Below are 26,370 nucleotides of genomic sequence, written 5' to 3'. Positions count from 1 at the left end.
AAAAAAATGTTAGCCACCTTAGTTCAGTTTTTAATGTATATCAGCTCTGAATTTATATTGAGTGAATAGTAAAGAGTCTGAATGAAGAACATAATCTGGAGGCATTCAGGTACAAGCCATAAATTTTATTAGAAGTTGAGTATCTGTTAATTAGCAGGCAGCTATATAACTTAAGTATAAAGCCACTACAATTCAAACATTGTAGCATTACTACATGAATGAACACATATACAAATTAAACAGAAAAGAATATCCACAAATAGTTCTAAGTATGTCTGGGAAGTTTGATTGTGATAAAGTCAAGTTATAATCTTTAAAACTGATGCCTAGAAAACTACACACCCATTGAAAACTAAAGTCTGTACCTCACAGTACATACCAAAATAAATTACACCAGTTGCACATGTAAGAAGCTTGCAAGTTGCCATTTTACCCTAACAAGATGCGTCTTTTACAAATGTTTTCTCCTGCTCTGTGGCTTGTCTTTTCATTATCTTCTTAGTGATTTTCACAGAGCAGAAATTTTCTATTTTAATGAAGTCTAGCTTATCAATTCTTTCTTTCATGGATTATGCCTTTGGTGTTATATTTTAAAAGTCATTGCCATACCCAAGGTCATCTAGGTTTTCTCCTATGTTACCTTCTGGGAGTTTTACAGTTTTGTGTTTTACATTTAGGTCTGTGGTTCATTTTGACTTAATTTTTATGAAGGATATAAAGTCTGTGTCTAGTTTTTTTTTTGGTTTTTTTTTTTTTTTACTATGGACATCCAGTTGTTTCAGCACTATTTGATGAAAAGACTATCTCTGCTCCATTGTATTGCCTTTGTTCTTTTGCCAAAGATCAGTTGACTGTATTTATGTGGGTCTATTTTGGGGCTCTTTATTCTGTTCCATTGATCTATTTGTTCTTTCACCAATACAACCCTGTCTTGATTACTGCACCTTCATAATAAGTCTTCAAGCTGGGTAGTGTCATTCCTTCAACTTTGTCCTTCTTCATTGAGGTCACAGCTAGTCTGGGTCTCTTGCGTCTTCATATGGACTTTAGAATCAGGTTGCCAATATCCATAAAATAACTTGCTGGGATTTTGATTGGGATCGCACTGAATTTCTATAGATTAAGTCGGAAAGAACTGACATTTTGATAATACCGAGTCTTCCTATTCATGAACATGCAATATCTCTCCACTTATTTAGTTATTCTTTGACTTCATTCATCACGGTTTTGTAGTTTTCCTCCTATAGAGGTTGTACTTATTTTATTAGATTTATACTGAAGTATTACATTTTTGGCAATGCTAATGTAAATAGTGTGGGGTTTTTTTAAACCTATTCCACTTGCTCATTATTGGTATATAGGAAAGCAATTGCCTTTTGTATATTAACCTTGGATCCTGCAACCTTCCTATAATCACTTATTAGTTACAGGAGTTTTGTGTCAGCTCTTTAAGATTTTCTACATAGATGATCATGTCACCTGTGAACAAAGACAACTTTATGTCTTCCTTCTCAATCTGTATACCATTTATTTCCTTTTCTTGCAATAAGTTGCATTAGCAAGGACTTGCAGCACAATACTGAAAAGTTATAATAAAGGAGGACATCCTTGCCTTGTGCTTAACCTTAGTGGGAAAGCATTGAGTTTCTCTCCAGTAAGTATGATGTTAGCTATTGGTTTTTTTGTAGATCGTACTTATCAAGTTAAGAAAGTCCCTCTCTATTCCTAGTTTACTGAGAGTTCTTCTCATGAGTGCATGCTGGATTTTGTCAAATGCTTCTTCTGAATGTATTTATATGTTTTTTTTTTCCCTTTTTTGTCTTGGATGGATTATATTAATTAATTTTCAAATGTTGAACCAGCCTTACATACCTGACACAAATCCCATTTGGTCATGGTATATAATTGTTTTTATACTTTTTTGGCTTCAATTTGCTAACATTTTGTTGAGAATCTCTGACACAATTTTTATCACATTTCTACTATAAAAGGTTTGGGATTCTAACGAATTTAAGCTATTAATTAGTCTTATCAAATTGTGCTTTTTATTCAAAGATACACCATAGCAGAACCCTGAGGGAATGGATGGTGAATGGTAAGGCCTGAATTTACACTTCTTTTATTCTTTATACCCTGATCCCATCTCTCAACAAGTGTTTATGGCTGATGTTTACTTTTTTGGAAATTAGACATAGCTCACTCCATTCATTCATTCAACAGATTCTACAGCAGAAGGGAGGCTTCTAAGGAGATAGGGTGTATTAGTGGGGCTGCAGGTTGTTACAGGGAATCCAAGCAAGGCCTCATAATGGAGACGGTGATATTTCAGAAAAGACCTAGAAAAGTGAGTGGATGAGTACTGTAGATAGTAAAGAGAACAGCAATTCAGGTAAAGGGAAGAGCAAGTGAAAATGTCTGCCTACTATACTTGTTGAACATCAAGGACTAAAGAGTATAAGGTGTTTGGAAAAGAGTGAGCAAGGAGTAGAGGTGGAGGAGATGAGATCAAATATATAATGTGGAGGGTAATCATGTAGCAACTTTCCAGCATTTTAAGAACTTCAGCTTCAACTATGATGAAGGGGAAGACACTGAAGTCACATAATTCTTCTGACTTAGATTCTCAAAGGGTTCTCCGGCCACTGTGTTAAGGACACATTTCAGAGGGATAATAATTAAGATGACAGACAATGAAATCTTAATCCTGAGTGGTAACAGTGGAAAAATCAAGAAATTGTCAAATTCTGGTTCTATCTCAAAGATAGGGTTGACACATTTTGCTTCTGTATTGGATGTGAAAGGAGAGAGAAAGAAAATTCAAAGATGAATCACATTTTGTAACTGAGCACCAGGAAGAATTTAGCTGCCTTTTTCTGTTTTGGAAAGTATACAGGGAAAGCATGAGTGACTAAGTGTGTATTTGATGGCAAGGTATATTAAGTTTGGGATGTCTATTAAATGACAAAACAGAGATATTCCGTTAGTAAGCAGTCTTGTTAGGTGGACCCAGTCCGTAAAGGACAACCATCAACCTACCTAATCTGCTCAATTTGAAGACCCATAAAGGATTTTGGCGCATTAGTGTGAAGAGGCTTTCCTTTTGCGTTTGTGTGTATGTGTGTTATTTGCTTTGACACTGTGGTTAGGCTAAAGTAGCACTATTCTGGGCTTTCATCTTTGGCAACTTTTTTCTCACCAAGAAGCTTTTTTATTGGGTTGACGCCAAATGAGTATTTGCCTGACTCTTCATGTCCTGATTCTTTAACTATTTTCCTAGTTTGGACAGCCACAAATTTGGTTAGTATTTGTTCATTTCACCCTTCAACGTGGACACACTTGAAGCGAAGTGAACTCCCACCACACTGATGGTAGACTCCATCTGAGCATGCTCAAAAGGGCACAGAAGGTTGTCCACGGGGAGGGTACTATCAGAGGCTGATTGACAGTATCTGTGTTGTAGACCAACTTAAGGGCAAACACATATGGTTCTTACGCTTTCCTGCTCCTGATAATAGGCAATGGCAGGTTCTGGATCACAATGTTTGAACCCAGCAGGAATAGTTTTGCACTCTATGTGGCATGACTATGATAAGGGGTCTATATCTTATCTAGCATGTATCTTCTTTTTTATGCTACACAAATACAAGGCTGTCACTTTCTGAGACAATAAACTTTCTCTGGCTGGGACAGATTCAAAGCAGATGCCAAGTTAGAAACATTTCTGAATTAGGTGATTTGGGTTCCATGCCCAGGTTAAAAAAACAAAAACAAAACTGTTTTTCTTCTTGGTTTCACATTTAAACAATATGAGTTAGTCTAAACTATATGACCAAAAAATAGAACTACTAAAATAACAGGCCCTTATCATTATTATTTTGATATAATAAATAATAGAGGGATATTGTTTTACTAATAATTACCAGCATTTAGTAACGACAAGCCAAACATTAAGCCTTTAGGAAATTTGTGAACTCCTTCATTTCTTACAATAACTCTGTCAGATTGGTACCAGTATTTATCACCATTGATGAAGAAACAGGAAGACACTGAGGCACAGAGAGGTTAAATGTAACGTCCATAATTGCCCTAGCTGCTATGCTAGTCTGCTTCATCAACCACTATCACCACTATCACATTTCTTTAATTGGACTTTAGATTCAGATAAACAATTTTTCCTGGTTGCCAGGAAATCATTTAACAAGCCCAGATTGCAATGCTTGAAATGCAAGTCTGAGCCCAAATCTGAGAACCCTAAACCATGTGATCACTAAAAATACTGAGTATCAATTCTGAGCTTTCTAATATGACTTTGCATTTAAAATAACAGGTCCTATTAGGAATAAGTGTACAAATGGCATTCTAGGAGGGAAGATATCCAACAGGTGTTTTAAATTCCTTTAGTGGCAGTGAAAAAGTATGAAGGCATTTCCTGCAATACTAAATGAGCTGATTTGCTTTTGGTGGGTAAACATTGAACTTTGTTTACAAAACTTAACCTGAAAGTATTTTCTAAGTAGCCTGCTATTACTCTACTCAAAGTTAGCCTTGTTATCTCCTTTAACAAACAAGAATGCTAAGACAGTCTCAGTTAGTATAGTACGGATAAATCATTTGCAGTCTTGGGGAAACTTGTACCTTAACAAGTGTCTTCAATTTGGGGAAGACATGAATTCACAATTGCCATTCTCGATTCATATTATTGCCATATAAACTAATTCCAGCAAAGAAAGCTATAGTTAGGTAGATCCTTTCATAAAGTGATGCAGTCACTCAGGAATACTTTATAACCTAAGCCGACTGGACAGTCAGTAACCAATGAATTATCCTAATGCTGATTCATCTGACAGGTCCTTTATTCCAATGACTTTCACTGCTATCCTTCTCTTTTCTTTTTGGGATTAAGAACTATGCATAAAGTCTTACTTACTCTAAGGTTCACCTTGTACCTCTCTTGTCACACAACTTGTCACTTTCCCCATCATATGGCACCAAAGGCCAAAAAGAAATCTGAGTACTCTGCGGTTGTGGCACAGGTATTTCTAAAGAGATGAACACCTGTTCCAAAATCACTAATCCGAGAATAAATATATGGGGAAATGAACTGGGGACGTGACTGGAATCAACTGAAACTGTGAGAGGCCAGCAGGGCAGATATGTGTGTCTGTATGTGCCTTAAAGAATAATGTTCTCTATGAGAAAAAATGCTTTATTGCCCCAAACTTTAATCCAATTAATATCTGGGAATATATTTCAAGACCACTTGTATATATGTGTATGTACATAATGTTAGCATTGTATATTATTTGTGTTATGTTCTCCCTTCTATTCATGGGAATATGTTGCCTTTAACTTTTAACCTTTCTTGTTGATTTTGTACATGCATGAAGGTTCACACAGTAAGATAAGTTCAAGGATTTCTTTCTCCAATACTATTGATATGAATTCCTATTACTTAATTTCTTTTTGATAGATTTTCAGATGACAGTCCAAGATAGTTCTGCCAATGGAAATCACAGGACTACCAAATATGGAAAAGATTTTGGAACACTTACAGTGTGTTTTCATGGTCTGCATCAGAATTCTACAGAAGGCTTTTGGCTGAATTGGCAGTGAAATGAGAATGGAAAGTTAGTGTATCAGTTATTTTTCAGTGTGGTATTTTTTCTTTTCTACTATTCTACTATGTATTAGAAATTACGTAAAAATCAGGAGACGAGAAATGGTTAAGAAAAAATATAATCTGTCATGTTAAAGACATTCGGCACTTACCTAGACTCACAGGTAACATGAGAGAACATGAGAGCTGGCTTGTGAGAGCTAACCTTGTTCCAATTCCCTCACTGTCTTGATGAAAAGCTTTGAGGCTCAGAGAAGGAAGTGACCCTGCCAGAAGCATACCATGAATCAGTGATGAAAGGGAGACTCCTTGGCTTCTGTAGAGCCATGCCTCTGTGCACAAGGTATTAAAGAAGCATTAATTAAATGCCCCTTTACTTAACAACGTGGAGCTTAATCATAGGGTTTGGGCTTCTTCTCTCTTCTTTTCTTTTGCTTTCTCTTTTACATCCTTGGGGACCTTAGTTTTAAGTTGCTCTCTTGAACTGGATTTACAAGACATTTATTTTCATTAGCCCTTATTTTTTTGCATTGTAGGCTGAATTTTTAAGAAGTTGGGGAAGGATACTCAACTGCCAAAAGTTAACAGATTATTGGCAAAGAAATAAAAATAATTATAATGCCAATTTCCCTGGGTATTCCCTGTGTACTTTAGGGGTAAACATAGTATTTGTAAAGTGATTTCAAAATGTGCAAATATTACCTGTGGTACATAACCTACTGGTTAAGAGCACTAACTCTGAAATTAATTTGCCTGGATCTTTTTTCCCCAGCTCCACCACTTATTAGTGGTGGGACTTCAGGAGCGTTACTTCTTTGTGTTTCACTTCCTCGTTGAAAAACAAGGGCTTAATAACCTCACCCATTTTACAGAGCTGTGGCGTGGAGTTAATACACGTACAGTGGTTAGGAATCCATGCCACTCTTAAGTCTTTAAAATCAATCTTACTATTGTTTGTACTACTATTATTATTTTGTTAGCTGTCCTTGAAAAAGTTTGCCAGCAGTACTCACTTGCTTTTCTTTTTGTTGTATATTCTCTACATCCCACTTAAGTGTTCTACCAAACCCTAAAAGGCTCTTTTCAGATATTTTACACCTCTTTACTTGTTTGTCACAGCAAAAGTAAAAGGAGTGTGGCTCCCCTTGATTGAACAAACCAGAACTTTGGTTTTCTCCCATTCATACACATTGGTGAACAGATGTGAAAAAAAGGACTCCATGGGGCTTTCAGTCTGGAGCCAAACATCCAGGGTCTGTTTAACTCGACACTATTATGCACACATGTTGGTCCTTTAGGACCCAAAAGAATCTCAACTAAGCCCATCATTATTTCAGGAATATGAAGAATGCTTTTTGTGAAGTAGTTGAACATAACAGAAATACAAGAAAAGGCAGAGGTGTTTCGTATCACAACTTTTTGAAAAATGCTCAGAGCTGTAAGATGTAGCTGACAATTCCCCCATCAGCTAATGCTTTCAAAATTACCATAAATTTCACCATAAATACATTTTTTCAGCAATGACAATAACACCGTTACTATACTGCTCAATTCCTCACAGTGTCAGCATTAAGTACATTAAAAGGGTAAGTAAAAATATCTGTCTGATTGCTTCTGACATAACCCCGAGATCTCTTTTAGTTCTGTACTCCATCAATTATAATGTGGAACATTAAGACAAATTATTTCTAAACACTAACAAGCAATGTAGCAACAAGTGGCAGACAATCAAGGGGAATTTTGCCATAGCACGGTGCTTATTTTGTTACAAGCAGGAATGCAAACCCAAAGGATGTAATTTAGAGGAAACTCTGTCCTGTCTATTCTCTAGGAACTAGAACAAGGAGACTGAGAGAAGATGATTCTGGGTAAATCAAACCGTTTTCTCCTAATTACAGCTGAATAATAGGGAGCAAACTCCCATGGAAGGTTGTGATCTGCTTGAAGAAAGCTAGGAGGTTGCCCTGGCTAGGGTCTTTCATATACAGTTATTCAAGCTCAGACTTGATCATCTGTCAGGGATGCTACAGTAGGGAGAGTTTTGCCATAGCTGTGAGACTCAGCAAGATCACTTCCAACTCTAAAACCTACAATTTTAATTTAATCACCAACACCAGCCATCATTAAGAGCAACCTCAAATAACTCCAAATCTGTTCATCTACTCACATATTCTTTACACAGTCAACAGACCTCGAGTGATTACTACATGCCAGACACAGTTCTAAGATACAGAATAAGGGATAAGAAAGGTAACAACCTCTGTCACTGTGGGGCTTGAGTTCTTTGGGAAGAAGTTCATCTAAATACAAAGAGACACCAAAGATAATATTTGTTTTTATTATTATTCTGTGAAAGAAGTAAGGTAATCTGATAAACTGGGACTAAGTTAGGCTAGTAGGACAATCAAGGAAAAAATATTTTTAAGATATGAGTGTCAAAGAATAGAAAGGAAAAAAAAAAAAGAATAGAAAGGAATCATTTATGGACAATTTTTCTGGAAATAATATTTCTAAAACATGGGAACAACAAATACAAGGGTCCTGAGGCAAGATGAAGCTTAACTACAATCGAGGAACAAAAAGAAGCTACAAGGTTATGTCAGGAGATAATCACACAAATTTACACCAGCTGGTCCCTAACTTCAAGTCTACGTGGATATATTCTTGAGGTGAGTTAGACATATATATCATCCAAAAAACGAAAAAAAGTTGACTCCAAAATTACCCTGGAAATTCTGAGTGAGACTCTTTACAAAGGCACAACCATATTAAAGATCACAGCCATCATCCTCCAAACTCCCTTCTGGCCATCACTAGCAGGCATTTGACGGGGGTGTTTAATATCCTCTCTAAAATATTGGGCAGGAAGAACAAACATCCTAGCATGTCTGCACCGTGCACCTAGGGTCTCACAATTGAAAAGTAGCTGGAGCTCACCCTGCTGATGGCTTTTCCGGTTTTTTTTTTTTACCTTTTATTAAGAGTCCCATCTCTTTTAAGAACTAGGATATATTTTTTGAGGGAAATAAACTATAGGAAAATTCAACTGACAGAGATCATACTGTATTTGACTTTTCTGTTCTTTGCTACATTTATTTGTTGAGACAAACATCTGTTCTTAGCCTTTTTGTAATGGCTCTGTTAAATAGAACGGACACACAGTACACTGCACATACTTAAAGAACACAATTTAAGTTCTGAAATATGCATATACCCATGGAACTGTCAACACAATCAAGAAAGGGAACATATCCATCACTTGCAAGTGTTTTTCTGTCTCATTCATAAAGCTCCTTTTTTTCCCTCACATTCCACCCCTCCACATCCCCAAGTGACCACTGATATGCTTTCTATCGTTAGAGATGTGTTTGCATTTTTCTAGAAATTTATATAAATGGATTCACACAGTGAGGACTCTTTTATCTGGCTTCTTTCACTCAATGTAATTATTTTGAGAGTAATTCATATTTTTGTGGGTATCAGTAGTTTATCACTTTGCTTTGCTGAGTAGTGTTTCACTGTATGAGTATACCACAGTATATTTATTCATTCGCCTGTTGATGGGTGCCCGAGGTTGTTACAATTCTGTCTATTAAAAATAAAGATGCTATGACGATCCACGTACAAGTCTTTGTATGAACATATGCTTTCATTTTTCTTGCATAAATATCTAGGTGCAGAAAGGCTGGATCATACGGTAGGTGTATGTTCAACTTATAAAGAAACAGCCAAACTGTTGACTGAAGTGACTGTACTATTTTCCTTCCCACTAGCAGTGTAAAAGACTTCCAGTTCCTACACTGCCTCACCAATACTTGGTGTGCTTGGACTTTTCTAATTTTAGCCATTCAATAGGTGTGTAGTGGTAACTCCTGGGGCTTTCATTTTCATTTAGCTAATAATTGATTACATTGAGCAACTTCATGTGCTTATTTGCATCCGTACACTTCCTTGGAAGGATCTCTTTTTAAATATTGTTACCCATATTGTTAATTTAAAAATTTTTTCTAATTACTGAGTTTTGAGAGTTCTATACGTGTTAGAGACACAAGTCTTTTCAGGTATATAATTTGTAAGTATTTTCTTCCAACCTGTGGCTTTTCTTTTATTAATAATGGCTTCCAAAGATGAAACCCAATTTATCACTTTTTTTCTTTTAGGGTTCTTGTTTTTGGTGTCATCTCTAGGAAATCTTTGCTTAACCCAAGGTCAAAAAGATTTTGTCCAAGTTTTAGAGATTTATGTTTTGATCTACATTTAGTTAATTCTTTATATGGTGTGAAGTAGGAATCAAAGTTCATACTTTTGCATATGGCTATCTAGGCACAATATCCATGTACTACGTGCTTCTAGCACCATTTGTCAAGAAGACTATCCTTTCTCCTCAAAATTGGCTTTGCACCTCTGTTGAAAAATCAATTGTCCTTATATGTGTGGATATGTTTCTGGGATCTACATTCTATTTGACTGACCTATTATGTCTGACTCTTGGTTATAATATATTCTTTCACTGATTTCTTTTCACTTGCTCATGTAAATAGTCTCCCAGTAATATGGCCTTACCATTTGACTGGACATACCTATGTATACCTGAAATGCATTTGATAAATCGATGGAACTTGCACTCAAACTAGGGTTACTTTCCAAAAACACTTAAAATGTTGAGGTGTAAAAACGATGTATTCTACAGCCTTCCTGCCTCAACCAAGTGTATGTTAACACATCCCCACGAGCTATTTTGCATGTGTATGGGGCTGTAGAGTCTGGGGAGTATGAGAGTGGTATGTGCTGTCTATCCCAAAAGATCATCATACAAGGCAAAGGAAACATTAAGGAAATAGATAAGAATAGTCAAATGCCAAATGTTAAAATATTTCTCATGCGTTTTAAATATTTACATTGAGATAAATAAGCAAATTATTATAAAATAAAATACAAAATTTTAGAGAATATTTCAAAATGCTCTTTTTTGCCAGATGCAACAAGGCACTAGGAATAAATAGAGGAATTTTCTGGAACCAGCTTGTCTTTCCTTTTTTTATCACCATCGAGTGATGGGGTTATATTTTATTCAGTCTATTGTACATGTGGGTGTGAGTAAGCTGGAACTTGTCTGAAAAAGAGAAATGAGCAAAGAATATATGTTGTCAATTTGTCTAAAACATTTTTTCATGTTCTGACTCATTTTTCTTTGTATTGGCATTTCAAGGGATTTCGTTTTTTAATTTGACTATTAAAAAACCTTGATAACTTCAGTGAAATCCCATGAAGATAATATAAACAACTGTAATGGAAAATGAAAAGATGATAATAGCAACCAGCACTGTGATATTTCTTGTCAGTGTTCTTTACTATTTAGAATAGTAACAAATCCCATATTAATTTGACTTTTTGAACTTTGGCCTTTACTTTGGTGGAAGAAGTTCCTTTCACTTTGCTTATTATCTGTTTGCAATGAAAAACAATTAATGACCATACTTTGATGTGATCATCTTAGAATTGTATAGAGGGAGGATAGTTATGCAACTATTTATATATCTATGGGTTCAAGGAAGTTTAAAGGCTTGATATTTGAATCCTGTGGAATGTAGCCTCCTTTCCCACACAGAAATGAACATATACATGTACTTAACGTAGTTTAAAATAAAGCAACACCTGTTCTTAGAGGCACCTTCTATTCCAGGCATGTTTAGGTATAGGGAAGGGGAACAAGAGCTATAAAACATAATTCTTGTCTATAAGGAGTTTACAGTTTAGAGGGCTTGAGGGCACTCAATGACTCAACGGGGATGAACCTGATGCAGGTGGCTACAAGGTCACCCTTGGATAAACTCTGCTTTAGGAAAGAGCAGCCTACTCTTATTCTGTTAAACTCTTTAATGCGGTGTCCAATAAACCTGAATATCAAGCTCAAACACCACTTTAGAAATGTTTCCAGGGGTGCTAACAGCCATCAAGTTAATATGATTCCTACACACTTGACACAACTCACCAGAGGTCTTGAATTCGGTGAGCATATTGACTTCCTTTAAGAAAGATCACCATTGAAACTTCGAATGCTAAGTTCTAAGAGAATGAAGTAAGTAATAAGTGATATTCAGGTTCAGAGGTGGAAGAGAAAAGAGGTCTCACCTTGAGTAGAACATTTTGTTGGATTCTCCAAAGTGGCAAACAATAAGGAGAACACTAACCAACTAAGGCTCTCAATAAGTTTAGAAATAAGATGAAAGCCCAAGATGGAGGTCAAAATGTCCCCTAGATTGAAGTATACACTTAGGCTAAAAGGGAAACTATTGAAAAAGATGTAGAAAATGCTAAGTATTTCACAAAAAAATTATTAGAACAAAAAATCTATTAGAATAAACCAACTTAGCAAAGTTTATTTGCAGAATATGAAATCAATATACACGCATCACTTGCATTTCTGTGCATTAACAATGAACAATCTGAAAAAGAAATTAGGAGAACAATTCCATTTACAATACCATCAAAAAGAATAAAATACTTAGGAAATAAGCTTAACCAAAGACATGAAAGACTTGTACACTGAAAACTACAGCATTATTGAAAGAAATTAAGGAAGACATAAATAAATGGAAAGACATCTCATGTTCATGAACTATTGTTAAAATGTCCATGTTACACAAAGCTATCTACAGATTTAATGCAATGCCTATCAAAATCCCCTATTTTTGCAGAAATAGAAGAAACGACTCCAAAATTGATATGTAACCACAAAGGACCCTCAATAATCAAAGCAAACTTGAAGACCTCACACTTTCTTTTGAAATGAAGTTTTCTTGTTATTGTGGGTTAAAAATCCAAAGTCCTAAGTGTCCATAAATTATCCTCCTAAATTTATATTTTGGTTCATTCTCAGTGACAGGGCTTTCAGTACCTGAGTGGCATTGGGGTTCCTTCAATATCTCTAGCTTGGACTCCTGTCACTGACATGGTGTGGGTATCTCAGAGCCTTGGCTGTTTCACCAGTTGATCAAGTCCCGCATGAACCATGCTCAGAAGGGCCCCACGCTTGCTTGGTGTCATGCTCTGCTATTGCTGTCTTGAAATTCTTACTGATTTTATCTTTGAACTTACGTTTTGTAAGTAAAGTTTATGGGACAATAAAATATATGCATGAGCAGAGGAGACATGTGCAATGTGTGTCTGCCACCATTCCTGCTGCCCCATTCACATATAATTTTCACCCTGCTTATGGAGTGCTTTCCATGACACGCTTTTTTGGTACCCATTTGGAGTCTTACTGAGTTCCACCAGAACTCTGTGCTACTGGTCACATCCAAGACTAAGTGAAGGTGTTAACAGCTCTGGGGGGCCACGCTTTCCATTTGAATCTGAACTTACTTCTAACATAGAAAGAAAGTAGTTGTTTTTTAAGAAACAAGAACGTCCAAGGAATCTTATCATATCCTTTCTTACTCGTTTTACTTCCCAATATTAGCCAAACACTTCTGCTGAAAAAGATGACATATATGAAAAAGAGAAGAGAAAACAACCCACAGAACCCATTTAGGGCTCACCCTAATCTAGTATGATGTCATCTTATCTCGATTTTATCTGGAAAAAGAATTTACTTGGGCACATTCACAGGTTCCAGGTGAACATGAATTTGGGGAGGACACTATGCACCCCAGTACAAATACTTTCAACAACACTTTTTCTTTGCAGTTTGAACAAGAGGCACTATATTTTCATTTTGCACTGGAGCCCACACATTATGTCACTTTTTACTGTTAGAGCCCATGTTGGAAAATGGGGCTTCATGACATAGCCAAGTGAGTCTGTCAACTGAATTCTAGAATTATCCAGACTTACCCACTTTGTTGCAGCAAGTTGGTTCCAGGCAAACCCATGTGAAAGGGGCATGTCCACAGTGGAGCAGAGAACTTCACTCTCTATATCGCCAGACTCACTCCCAAGATGAAGAAAAGAAGAGCTTAGCAAAGCATGGCCAGTTATTCTTCCTAACTTTGCCAGTCAAGTAGGTCACCTCACCCAGCCAGTGTCAGTGAATATAAGAGCAGGGAGGTTAAAAGTTATACTAATCAAATTCCCTTCACATGCTGGTACCATTAGGAATGAGAAGGGAAATTGTCACTAATGCTTCCCTGTTTTTTTCAATCTCTTAACCCACTCAACTATGCCTTTAAGCCTATAATTAATGGAATATGGCTCTCCCTTCAGGAAAAATAGACCTTTACCAGGACAGTCCTGCTCACACTTTTATGGGGCTACTCATTTGAGTGGCCTCCGGGAACTGCTGGTGGATGACTTAGAGTTTCATCCCAGAAGTCTCTGATATGGGTGAGAAATTGCATTAATTTAAATTAACTCACATCCAATGATCAGAAACAACTTTTTGTTCTACCAGCCATCCACAGCACAGCTAACCATAAAAATTTGATGAGGTTAAATGACAAACTAAGATTAAATACATAAAAGCATCCAGTAATACAATTCAGAAATCATAGAAATGTTGCAAATTTAAAAGTACACCTTTGCCAGTATCAAATTCTTCACAGAGAAATTAAAAGGGCACACATTAAACGCTCTTATGAATTAAGGTCCCAAAGTATTAAAGCCCAATTTTGAAATCAAGTGTCCTTGGTACTGTGGGTTAAAAATCCGAAGTCCTAAATGTCCATAAACCATCCTCCCAAATGTACATTTGGTTCATTCTCAGTGACAGGGCTTTCATTGCCTGAATGGGACTGAGGGCTCCTTCAGTATCTGTAGCTTGGACTTCTGTCACTGACACGGGTGTGGGTCTCTCAGGGCCTTGGCTGTTTTATCAGTTTATCAAGCCTCTCATCAACCATGCTTTTAAAGAGTCTAAAGAGTTACTAAGATACAATTTGATTTTACAGCACTATCCCCAAAATTTGAAAACAATCTCAAAAGCAAGCCAATCCCCCACTCCTAGAAGAGTGAAACTAGACACATTTTTGTTCCCAGAATCCAGTACAGAATTTGACCAAAGAACATAGCAGAAACTCAATGGCATTTGAGAGAAAGATAGTCTCTTTCATTTTAGCCTCACTAGGATGTCCATTAGTCTATGCCATTTATTTGAAATTTCTGACCTGAGAACTTCTAACCAGGAGGAATCTTTTAGCCTGACGTTGATTTGTCACTATGAATTTGCCATGTGCAGTGCACAGCCCTGAGCATCTGTCACACATGGACTCTTGAGTTATCTTTCCTCCTTGATGACCTTGTGGTTCACACTGCAGTACTGAACTGATTATGGCTTCTGTCGAGTGACATTACACCTCCAGTTCTGATGTGTAGATATGACAGTCCTATGCCGCCATGGCCAGTTTCACTGCCTCCTGCTATGGAACTGCATAGACCAAAGGCGGCTGCCTTTAAGAGAACATTTCTTTCTCCAACATAATTGACAAATCCAGTGTCAGCTTGGGTCCACATGTAAAGGGAGTCACTTGAGCCTATGGTAGACCATATGTGTCAATGCCGACAAGTTCTACAAAACACGTTTTCCTTACAATTGAGTCTTTGTCTCAGTCAAGCCTGCTTGGGAAAAACTGTACCTGAAGAGTAAAGCAAGGTGGACGGCTGCCTGAGACTTTCTTGCCCTGTAAACTCTTGCACACTCTCAAGTCAAGTGCCAGGTAAAGGTCTCTGTATACTAAAGACCCTCCAGGTGCCTTATTCATTCCACTCCAGGTATTGCTCAGTCACCTGCAACTCCCTAATGCCCCTTTTCTTTATGTCAGCTCTTTACTTAAGTGGCTCTAAAGAAACAGCCACTCTCCCACGCCATAAGCTGCAGCCATCAGCCAAAATCAAAGCATCTTAAGGCTGGTGTAGTGGGTTGGATGGTGGCCCCCAAAAGGATATATCCATGTCCTAATCCTTGACTGTTACCTCGTTTGAAAAAAAAGGTTTTGCAAATGTCATTAAGGATCTTAAGATGGGATTTCCATCCTATAGTATCTGGATGGGTCCTAAATAGAATGACAATTGCCCTTTTTATACAAGATGGGCAGAGGGACATTTGAGACAGACAAAAGAGAAGATACAGACACAGAAAGGGGGTGATGTGAAGACAGAGACAAAAACTGAGTGATGTGGCCTCAAGCCAAGGAAGCTGGCAACCACCAGAAGCTGAAAGAGGCAGGGATAGAATCTCCCCTAGAGCATCTGTAGGGAGAGCAGCCTTGCTGACACCTTGATATCACACTTCTGGCCTCCACAACTGTGAGATAGTAAATTTCTATTGTGTTAAGCCTCCAAGTTTATTAGTCTCCCAGCAAGCACGGGACACTTATACAGCATGCATTAAACCTTTTCTAGGCTTCAGCAGTTTACTGCACAAAGCTAAATATTTTCAAACAGTCAAAGGTCTCAACATCCCACCATACATTAAAGACCGAGGCACTAGACTACTTTCCTTGACAGTACCAAAATATTTTCCACATGGACATTTTCCTCTCCAAAATGTCTGCTGCTTTCTTTTTATTTCTCAGTGTTCCCAGGTAATGCACTAAATGTTAGGGTCTTTTAATTACCTTCCAGCAAGTACAATGCCTTAATTCCATTTGGTTTGGAATAAATTAGGAAATAAGATAAAAGAGAAAAGATGGAGGGCCGAATATTCCTGTTACTGTTGAGAACCCTGGCTTGAGAACCCAGTTTCAATGAAATGATCACATAACGGAACCTCAGAATTGGGCAGATTTACTAACTAGTAATACACAGAATGAGAGAAACAGAAGACACTCACTCACACTCTCAAGGGAGAGAACAGAATTAGTCAAGGCAAGCATGCTCACTTAATTCTTTTCAAGCTTTCTATATAAGTCACTTGATCACCCTGGGGCAGAGTCAGTAAAGAAGCAGGGCTGAAATGACCCTAAGAGCTCTCTTGACAGGACTGAAACATCAGGAGCAGGAAAGGAATATTCCCTCACTCCCCACCACCACCACTCCCAGCAGTAAAAAATGATCATCCACATTGACACTGTAAAAGAAATCAGAAACTACGCTAACTCTGATTCACTCTTAGTATACCAACAGCTAATCAGGAGCCTTGTGCAAAAGCATCTTGATTAGTTGCTAATAAAACTCTTTAGAAGCAGACCCCTCCACATGCCTCAAAGGGAAGATGCAGACCTGTAGGCTTCAGGATTTTCTCACCAAAACCCCACACAATTTCTTTACTATTCCAGCCAAGTATGGCCTAGCCCTACCCTCATACCTGTTTTTCTTGGTTTAGTAATACAGAAACATAGATGGAAATAAAGAAGAGATATCAGGTAGAAAGATATAAAATAGTGGGGAAAATAATATAAGTAAAGTCAAGTACCACCACCATTTACTAGAAGTGAACTTTCAGCACCAACATTAATATTTTTTCCTGTTATATCTGTAAAGTGATAATAAGTAATATGTACAAAACAATTTTCAATTTAATCAAATCTCATTTTTATAACTAACTACTTCACAACAAGTAACATGCTAAGGCAACATCAATAGATGAAAAACGTAGTCCCTGGCCCCAAGGAATGTTGCCCAGGAGACGACAGAAATATGTAAAAAATACAATTACAATACAGTGTAGTGAGTGCAACAATCAGGCATGCAGAAGTGCAAGGGTAGCAAAAAGGAGCATGTGATCACAACACTAAAAAGAAGACTGCACAGAAGACATAATATGTAAACTGAGTTTTGAAAAATGAAGTGGGTTTCCCAGGTGCCCCTTAGGGAGAAAGGAATTCTTGGAGGAGGGAAAATGAAGACAGTGAATTGTTCATATAATCCAGAAGTGAAGTAGGCAATGGCAGGAGAAATAATTGGACACAGGCATCATGAATACTTGTGTGTCTGCATTTTAGCAAGTGTGTGTCTGCGTAGAACTGCACTGACTCAACCCCTCCCTCATTGTGTGACCTTGGTCAAGCTACTTCACCTCTTTGTGTTTCCTCATCTATAAAACGCGGATAATAATAATGCCTACCTCATAAGGTTGTTTAGGAGAATTAAATGAGTTAAAGTATTGCCTGACACACTATAGTAAATGCTTATACACACATTCCATTAAATATTTAAATTTATTGAAACAAATAGTTCTATACAAGGTGAGGAGTCAATTCTCTTTCCCCCAGATACCCATACATATACCCACTTTCCTTAATTTCCAGCCACATGGTGATAGAAGGGCACACTCCTACTTTGTGAATTATTCCAAGTTATCTTATGGTCAATGAAATTGATTGGGAAGGATGAAAGTCTTCCAATAGATCACCTTAGTTCAATGCTGTTTTGTTTAATGAGTCAGAAAAACACTCTCTCTTCTTCTCTCTCTCTCTTTTACCATCGAAGATTGCAGTTCATCATGTGGAATTAAACATGGACACTTTAGATATACTAGTGAACAAAAATTGTTCAATGCTGTGGTCGAGTATGAATGTCAGAAAAGATATATTCTGGTTGGAGAGGCTAAAATCTCCTGCACTCTTTTACAATGGTCATCACTGGCTCCTCAGTGTAAAGGTAATCCCAGTTCCCTGGGACAGAATAGCACTAAGCTGATAGAACAACTGTGGAGCGGTTCAGAAGTGATTCTGAGAGAAAGCATCCTCCCAGGCAGAGGCAGAGTTGTCATGAGCATGTGCTTGAGCCTGAGTGAGGTCTACTGGGGTTTAATTCCAAATATCCAAGAAATAGCCCCCTCAGATTCTTATACAGCCTGGAACCTTTCATGAGAAAGTTGACCAATGGGGTTGACCTCTTTATTGGGAGAGCAGCTATTATAGCAGAATAAGGAAAGTGTTCCTAAAGGTTACTTACATCATTTCACTCATAGTAACTCTAGGAGCTGAGTTGCTGTCACTGTTTTCATTTTACAAAGGGGAAAACTGAGGCCAGAAGAGGGGTCCTTTAGTGCAGAAATAAAGAGCTCAGAACAACCCCTGGGTTTTCACTCTGGCTCTGCCACTTAAAAGCTGCTGTGCGACTTGGGGCAAAGCATTAAGCTTCTCTGTGTCTCAGTTGCCTCATCTCTAAGATGGAGATAGTGCCTCCCTCACAGAGTTGCTGAAAGCTTACATGAAATAATGTGTGTAATGTGTTCAGCATGTAGGCGACTGCAGCCAGAGCTCAAATAGTTGCCAGCGTTGGTAGAAGTAGTAGTAGTAGTGGATCAATAGTGTAGAAAGAAAAGATAGAATTCAGCAATATTTTTTTATCCCTTTTTAATGATATTATCAGTGTTAAAATGTGTTCTCTCTGAGACACTCAAGATGCTAAGAAAATGTGTCTTGATTACAGCTCTGTGCCTAAAACCAGAAATAATAAATGGAAAGCTGTCTGTGGAGAAGGATCAGTCCTGAAACTGTCACCATCAAGTGTGACCCTGGCTATAAGATGGTTGGTTCCCAGAATATCTCTTGCTCAGAGAAAAAATCTTGGAGTCTGGATGTGCCCAAGTGTGAGAAGGTGAATAATATTCAATGAATTTTATGTTGTATGACACCTCAAAATAAATGATAGGAAAATGGGATGGCTCATAAAATAGGAAAGAAATAATATGTCCTAAAGAACTATCTCAGTTGTGGGGTTAATTTATAAAGTGTTTACTGGCTCTTTCCACCTTATAACAGGTCTTTCCAGGTATGTGAACATGAGAGTCTTATTCACCAGATATCTAGCCTTTGGTTTTTTCTCCAATAAATGATGTGCTTTTGCTCCATTTCTGGTTGGTCAGCTGAACTAACATACTCGTTGTTCTTTTGGATGTTTTTTTGGGATTCCCTTGCTGCTTACACTCTCTCTATGCTTGACACTGATATTGATTATTACTTAAGTACAGATATGGATTCACGTCTCAGGGAAATATTTTGCTAGGATCCAAAGTATTTTTCTGGAGTTTCCTGCCCATCAATAAGTCCTGGGGTTATCCTTCATCTTCCAGTCTTCCTTCTGCCACAAGACTTCCTGAAGAAGCACACCCTTTACAAGGATGGGGAAACTTTCTGAAATCACACTATTGGTTTCTTCTTTCAGGTAGGCACTGAAGATTGTGAGATAGTCTTGAAAGGCCAAAAACTCTTACAGTGTCTTTCAAGTCCCCAGGACTCAAAAGCAACCCTGGAGTTACATAAATTGTCTTTGGAGATTGAAAAACTGGAGCGACAAAGAAACAAAGAGAAAATTTCTTGAGGCTTTCTCTTGGATACACACTCAAGAAACAAGTTTCAGTATCAACATACTTCACTATACAGGAGAGTTCTTGCCACACTTGCACAAAATACAGTATCTTTTACCTTACTAACTTTTACAGTTGTGTCTTTCTTATTATCCTTTGAATAGCTGTAGAATCTGTAGTGATTCTCATTCCTGATGCTGATAATTCATATCGTCTCTCTTTTTGCTTCCTGACCAGTCTGGCTTGGATTTATCAATTTTATTGATACGTATTTTATGGCTTAGAATGTGACACTTGCTAAATGTTTCATGTGTTCTTGTAAAGGTTGTGTGTTTTGCTGCTGAGAGGCACTTCCTATAAATGTCAGTTAGGTAAAGTTGGTTGTTAATATGGTTCCAGTCTTCTCTTTCCTTGCTGATTTGCTGTCTACTTTTTCTATCAATTATTGGGAGAAGGGGTATCAAAATTCTCATTGTAGGTTTGTCTATTGTTCCTTGCATCTTTTAGTTTTTGCTTCATGTATTTTGAAGTACTGTTATTAGGGGCATAAATGTTTAGAATTTGTTTGTATTCTTGATAAATTGATTCTTTTATTATTATGCAATAAACTTCTTTATCTTTCATTATGTTCTTTGTTCTCAAATACATTCAAACATAATTTGTCTGATATTAATATAACCACTTAAACTTTATTTTTCTGTAAATTTCTGGAATAAATTCTGAGAGACAAAAGTGTGTAATTTTCACTAGCTACACTTAAAAAGTAAAAATTTGAAATTAATTTCAGCAATATATTTTATTTAACCCAAGTTTGTGAAATATTCTCATTTTGACATGTAATCAATGTAAAATGTATTTGAAGTGCTCAATAACCACATGTGGCTAATAACTGTCATATTATACAATGCAATTCCAGATTTTCCACAATGTGGATGTTAACAAATATTAAAATAAAATATGTGTTTGTGTTTCATAATTCTAGTGATTGTATTTGACCTTTTTTAAGTATACCTTAGAATCTGGAAGCCATAAAGAAGAAAATTGCAAGAATGCAATGCCAGGTACAAGAGAGGAGGATGTTTACCTGTGAGTAAGTTATGAAATATTACACGAATGCTAATACTTGAAGTTAAGGAGTAATCGAGATTAAAATAACTCAATGCTCTAATTCCTCCAGCTCTTGAAAATTCACACAGTAATGGTGTGTTACCCAGATTTTAAATACTGAGTTCCTGATTCGGAAACCATTTCTATAATTTTGTACAAAAGTGGCAGACTTTTATCCCAAGCCATACGGAACAGCTGTTTTGTGCTATAGACACCAGTGCAGATTTGGGGAACTAGAGATGTTGCAGGACATGACTCAGGCTTCTGAAGGGTCCTGGTAGGAGTGGGATGAGTATATTGAGTGAGTACACCACCTCTGATCAGACAGCTATTTAGAGGAAGCCTCTTGTGACAGATGGCAAAAAATGGCCACAGGTGTTTTCTGTCCTTGTATCTATATCTTTAATAATCCCTCCCATTGGAGGTAGAGGCTTTCTTCATCCCTTGAGTTTGGGCTGCTTTGTCATTTGCTTTGGCCAATGGGACAAAAAATAGCAAATATGATATAAGCAGAGGCTTGCAAATCATTTTGTGCATTAGGAACCCCCTGTTGCTGTTCTTGGAACACTGTGTCCACCACTGGGTGAATAAGTCCAGGCTAACTTGCTGGCTGTTGTAAGATATATGCTTCTTCTTTGCCTCAGCTGATAGCAGACATGTGAGGCCATGGCAACTAGTCAGTCTCCAGCCAACTTACCAACTGACCACAGGTACATGGGAGCTAGTCTAACTGAAATCAGCTGAGCTTGAGCCATACCAGAAAAACTGCCCAGAAGAATCCTTGCTTATAAATAGTTGTTTTAGGCAACTACATTTTGGGATTGTTTTGCAGAAAAAGCCAATCAAAATACTCTTCTAATGTGCCTGCAGTTTGTTAAGCTAAACCACAGAAAGGATTAAAGTTATCAACTTGGCAGTTATGTCAATTTGTCAACCCAAGGCATCTTGCAGGGCTTATTATATGTGGGACAGATTCAGCTTACAAAGGACTGATCTAGGCTTTGACACATGAAGTAATTCACTTTTTGTTGTTTTGATGAGGTGGCCCTTGGTCTGGCCTTTGTGATAGACTACTCAAGGAAAAACGACAGACCTTGGAGGAAGAGGCCGAAGTACTCACCTGATGCATTCTTTCCAACACATGGGAGTAAACCCCAACTCAGGACTTGAGTGGGGATGGAAAGGAAGGGTGACAGAAGGCTTGTTCTCCTAATGCTGCTACATACCCTCTGATACCAAGAGCTTCTCTCTGTAAGGGTGTGAGAGAAATGCCACAGTGAGAGTGCAGACTTCTCCATGGTCCTAACAAATCAGGTCAAGCAAGGAAGTAGGAAACAAGAAGGGTTTCATAGATGCTACATGCAATACCTTGGGAGAGCAGTGGTTCAGGGTGAGGACAATGAGGGAGATAAGGCTATGTCTCAAAATAACAATTATAGAGAGATTGGCTCAAGATGACAGAATAGAAGGGTATGTGCTCACCTCTTCTTGTGAGAGCACCGGAATCACAACTAACTGCTGAGCAACCATTGACAGAAAAACGCTGGAACCTACCAAAAATGATACCCTGCACCCCAAGACAAAGGAAAGACCACAGTGAGACAGTAGCAAGGTCAATATCATGATAGAATCAAATCCCATACCCACCAGGTGGGTGACCAACAAACTGGAAAACAATTATACCACAGAAGTTCTCCCACTGGAGTGAAGGTTCTGAGCCCCATGTTGGGTTTCCCAGCCTGGTCTGGCAATGGGAGGAGGAGTCACCAGAGAGTCTGGCTTTGAAGGCCAGCAGGATTTAATTGCAGGACTTCCATAGGACTGGTGGAAACAAAAACTCCACTCTTTGAGGGTACACACAAATACTTGTGTGCACCAGGACCCAGAGGAAAAAAGCAGTGACCCCATAGGAGAGTGGGCCAGACCTACCTGCTAGTATTGGAGGATCTCCTGCAGAGGAAGGAGGCAGCTGTGGCTCACTGTGGGGGACAAAGACTCTGGCAGCAGCAGTTCTGGGAAGTACTCATTGCCATGAACCCTCACAGAGGCTGCCATTAGCCCTGCCAAACGTCCTGTAGGCTCCATTGCCAAGTCACCTCAGGCCAAATAATGAACAGGAAGGAACACAGACCCACCCATCAGCAGTCAGGTGGGCTGAAGTTTTACTGAGCATGCCTCTGCCCACCAGAGGGACAAGACCCAGCTCTACCCACCACCAGTCCCTCCCATCAAGAAGATTGCACAAACCCTTAGATAACCTCATCCACCAGAGGACAAACAGCAGAAGCAAGAAGAACTACAATCCTTCAGCCTGTGGAATGAAAACCACAATCACAGCAAGTTAGACAAAATGAATTGGCAGAGGATTATGCCCCAGATAAAAGAACAAGATAAAACCCCAGAAAAACTAATTCTTTTTCCAGAAAAAGAATTCAGAATAATGATAGTGAAGATGATCCAGGATCTTGGAGAAAGAATGGAGGCAAGGATCAGGAAGATGCAAGAAATGTTCAATAAAGACCTAGAAGAACTAAAGAACAAACAATCAGTGATGAATAACATAATAACTGAAATGAAAAATACACTAGAAGGAATCAATAGCAGAATAACTGAGGCAGAAGAATGGATAAGTAACCTGGAAGACAGAATGGTGGAAATCACTGCCACGGAACAGAATAAAGATAAAAGAATGAAAAGAAATGAAGACAGTCTGAGAGACCTCTGGGACAACATTAAACGCACCAACATTCCCATTATAGGGGTCCGAGAAGGAGAATAGAGTGTGAAAGTCCTGAGAAAATATTTGAAGAGTTAATAGCTGAAAACTTCCTCAACATGGCAAAGGAAAGAGTCACCCAAGACCAGGAAGCACAGAGAGTCCCAGGCAGGAAAACCCCAAGGAGGAACACACCGAGACACATAGTAATCAAATTGACAAAAATTAAAGGCAAAGAAAAACTATTAAAAGCAACAAAGGAAAAATAACAAATAATATACAAGGGAACTTCCATTAGGTTATCAGCTGATTTCTCAGCATAAACTCTACAGGCCAGAAGGAAGTGGCACGATATATTTAAAGCGATGAAAGGGAAGAATCTATAACCAGGAATATTCTACCCATCAAGGCTCTCATTCAAATTTGACAGAGAAATCAAAAGTTTTACAGACAAGCAAAAGTTAAGAGAATTCAGCACCATCAGACCAGCTTTGCAACAAATGCTAAAGGAACTCCTCTAGGCAGGGAAGAGACCACCAACTTAAAACAATCTTGTACACATATAGACTGCTCTATCAAAACCTCATGGGAACAGCAAACCCAAAAACTACAATAGATACACACACAAAAATGAAAAAGCAACCCAAACACATCACTAAAGATGGTCATCAAACCACAAGAGAAAAAAACAAAAGAGGAAGAGAAGAAAAAATAACCTACAAAAACAAACCCAAAACAATTAAGAAAATGGCAGTAGGAATATACATATTGACTATTATGTTAAATGTAAATGGATGGCCATAAGACACAAACTGGCTGAATGAATACAAAACAAGACCCATATATATGCTGTCTACAAGAGACACACTTCAGACCTAGGGACACATACAGACTGAAAGTGAGGGGATGGAAGAAGCTATTTCATGCAAATGGAAATCAAAGGAAAGCTGGAGTAGCAATACTCATATCAGAAAAAAATAGGCTTTAAAATAAAGATTGTTGCAAGAGACAAAGAAGGACACTACATAATGATCGAGGGATCAATCCAAGAAGAAGATATAACAATTGTAAATATATATGCACCCAACATAGGAGTACCTCAATATACAAGGCAAATACTAACAGCCATAAAGGGAGAAATTGACAGTAACACAATAAGAGTGGAGGATTTTAACACCCCACTTTCATCAATGGACAGATCATCCAGGTAGAAAATCAATAAGGAAACACAGACCTTAAATGACACGTTAGACCAGATAGGCTTAAATGATATTTATAGAGTATTCCATCCAAAAGCAGCAGAATACACATTCTTCTCAAGTGCACAGGGAACATTCTCCAGGATTGACCACATGCTGGGTCACAAAGCAAGCCTCTGTAAATTTAAGAAAATTGAAATCATATCAAGCATCTTTTCTGACCACAACGCTATGAGATTAGAAACCAACTACAAGGAAAAAACTGAAAAAAACACAAACACATGGAGGCTAAACAATATGCTACTAAATAACCAATGAATCACTGAAGAAATCAAAAAGGAAATGATAAAATGCCTAGAGACAAATAAAAATGAAAGCACAATGATCCAAAGCCTATGGGATGCAGCAAGAGCAGTGCTAAGAGGGAGGTTTATAGCAATACAATCTTACCTCAGGAAACATGAAAAATCTCAAATAAACAACACGTAAAGCAACTAGAGAAAAAAGAACAAACAAAACCAAAAGTTAGTAGAAGGAAAAAATCATAAAGATCCGAGCAGAAATAAATGAAATAGAGACAAAAAGAACAATAGCAAAGATCAATGAAACTAAAAGCTGGTTCTTTGTGAAGATAAACAAAATTGATAAACCTTTAGCCAGACACATCAAGAAAAAAAGGAAGAGGACTCAAATCAATAAAATTAGAAATGAAAAAGGAGAACTTACAATGGACACCACAGAAATACAAAACATCATATGAGACTACTACAAACAACTGTATGCCAATAAAATGGACAACCTGGAAGAAATGGACAAATTCTTAGAAAGGTTCAATCTCCCAAGACTGAACCAGGAAGAAACAGAAACTATGAACAGACCAATCACAAGCACTGAAATTGAAACTGTGATTAAAAAACTCCCAACAAACAAAAGTCCAGGACCTGATGGCTTCACAGGCAAATTCTATCAAACATTTAGAGAAGAGAAAACACCTATCCTTCTGAAATTGTTCCCAAAAAATTGCAGATGAAGGAAAACCCCCAAACTCATTTCATGAGGACACAATCACCCTGATACCAAAACCCGACAAAGATACCACAAAAAAATGACAGGTCAATATCACTGATGAACATAGATGCAAAAATCCTCAACAAAATACTAGCAATGCCAACCCAACAGTACATTAAAAGGATCATACACCATGATCAAGTAGGATTTATTCCAAGGATGCAAGGATTTTTCCAATATCCGCAAATCAATCAGTGTGATACACCACATCGACAAAATGAAGAATAAAAATAATGTGAACATCTCAATAGCTGCAGAAAAAGCTTTTGACAAAATTCAGCACACATTTATGCTCAAAACTCTCCAGAAAGTGGGCATAGAGAGAACCTACCTCAGCATAATAAAGGCCATATATGACAAACCCACAGCAAACATCATTATCAATGGTGAAAAGCTGAAAACATTTCCTCTAACATCAGGAACAAGACAAGGATGTCCACTCTCACCACTTTTATTCCACATAGTTTTGAAA

Source organism: Balaenoptera musculus, chromosome 1 (assembly GCF_009873245.2).
Source record: "Balaenoptera musculus isolate JJ_BM4_2016_0621 chromosome 1, mBalMus1.pri.v3, whole genome shotgun sequence".
Taxonomy (NCBI): domain Eukaryota; kingdom Metazoa; phylum Chordata; class Mammalia; order Artiodactyla; family Balaenopteridae; genus Balaenoptera; species Balaenoptera musculus.
The sequence above is the reverse complement of the archived record's forward strand: the minus strand, read 5'-3'. Positions refer to the sequence as shown.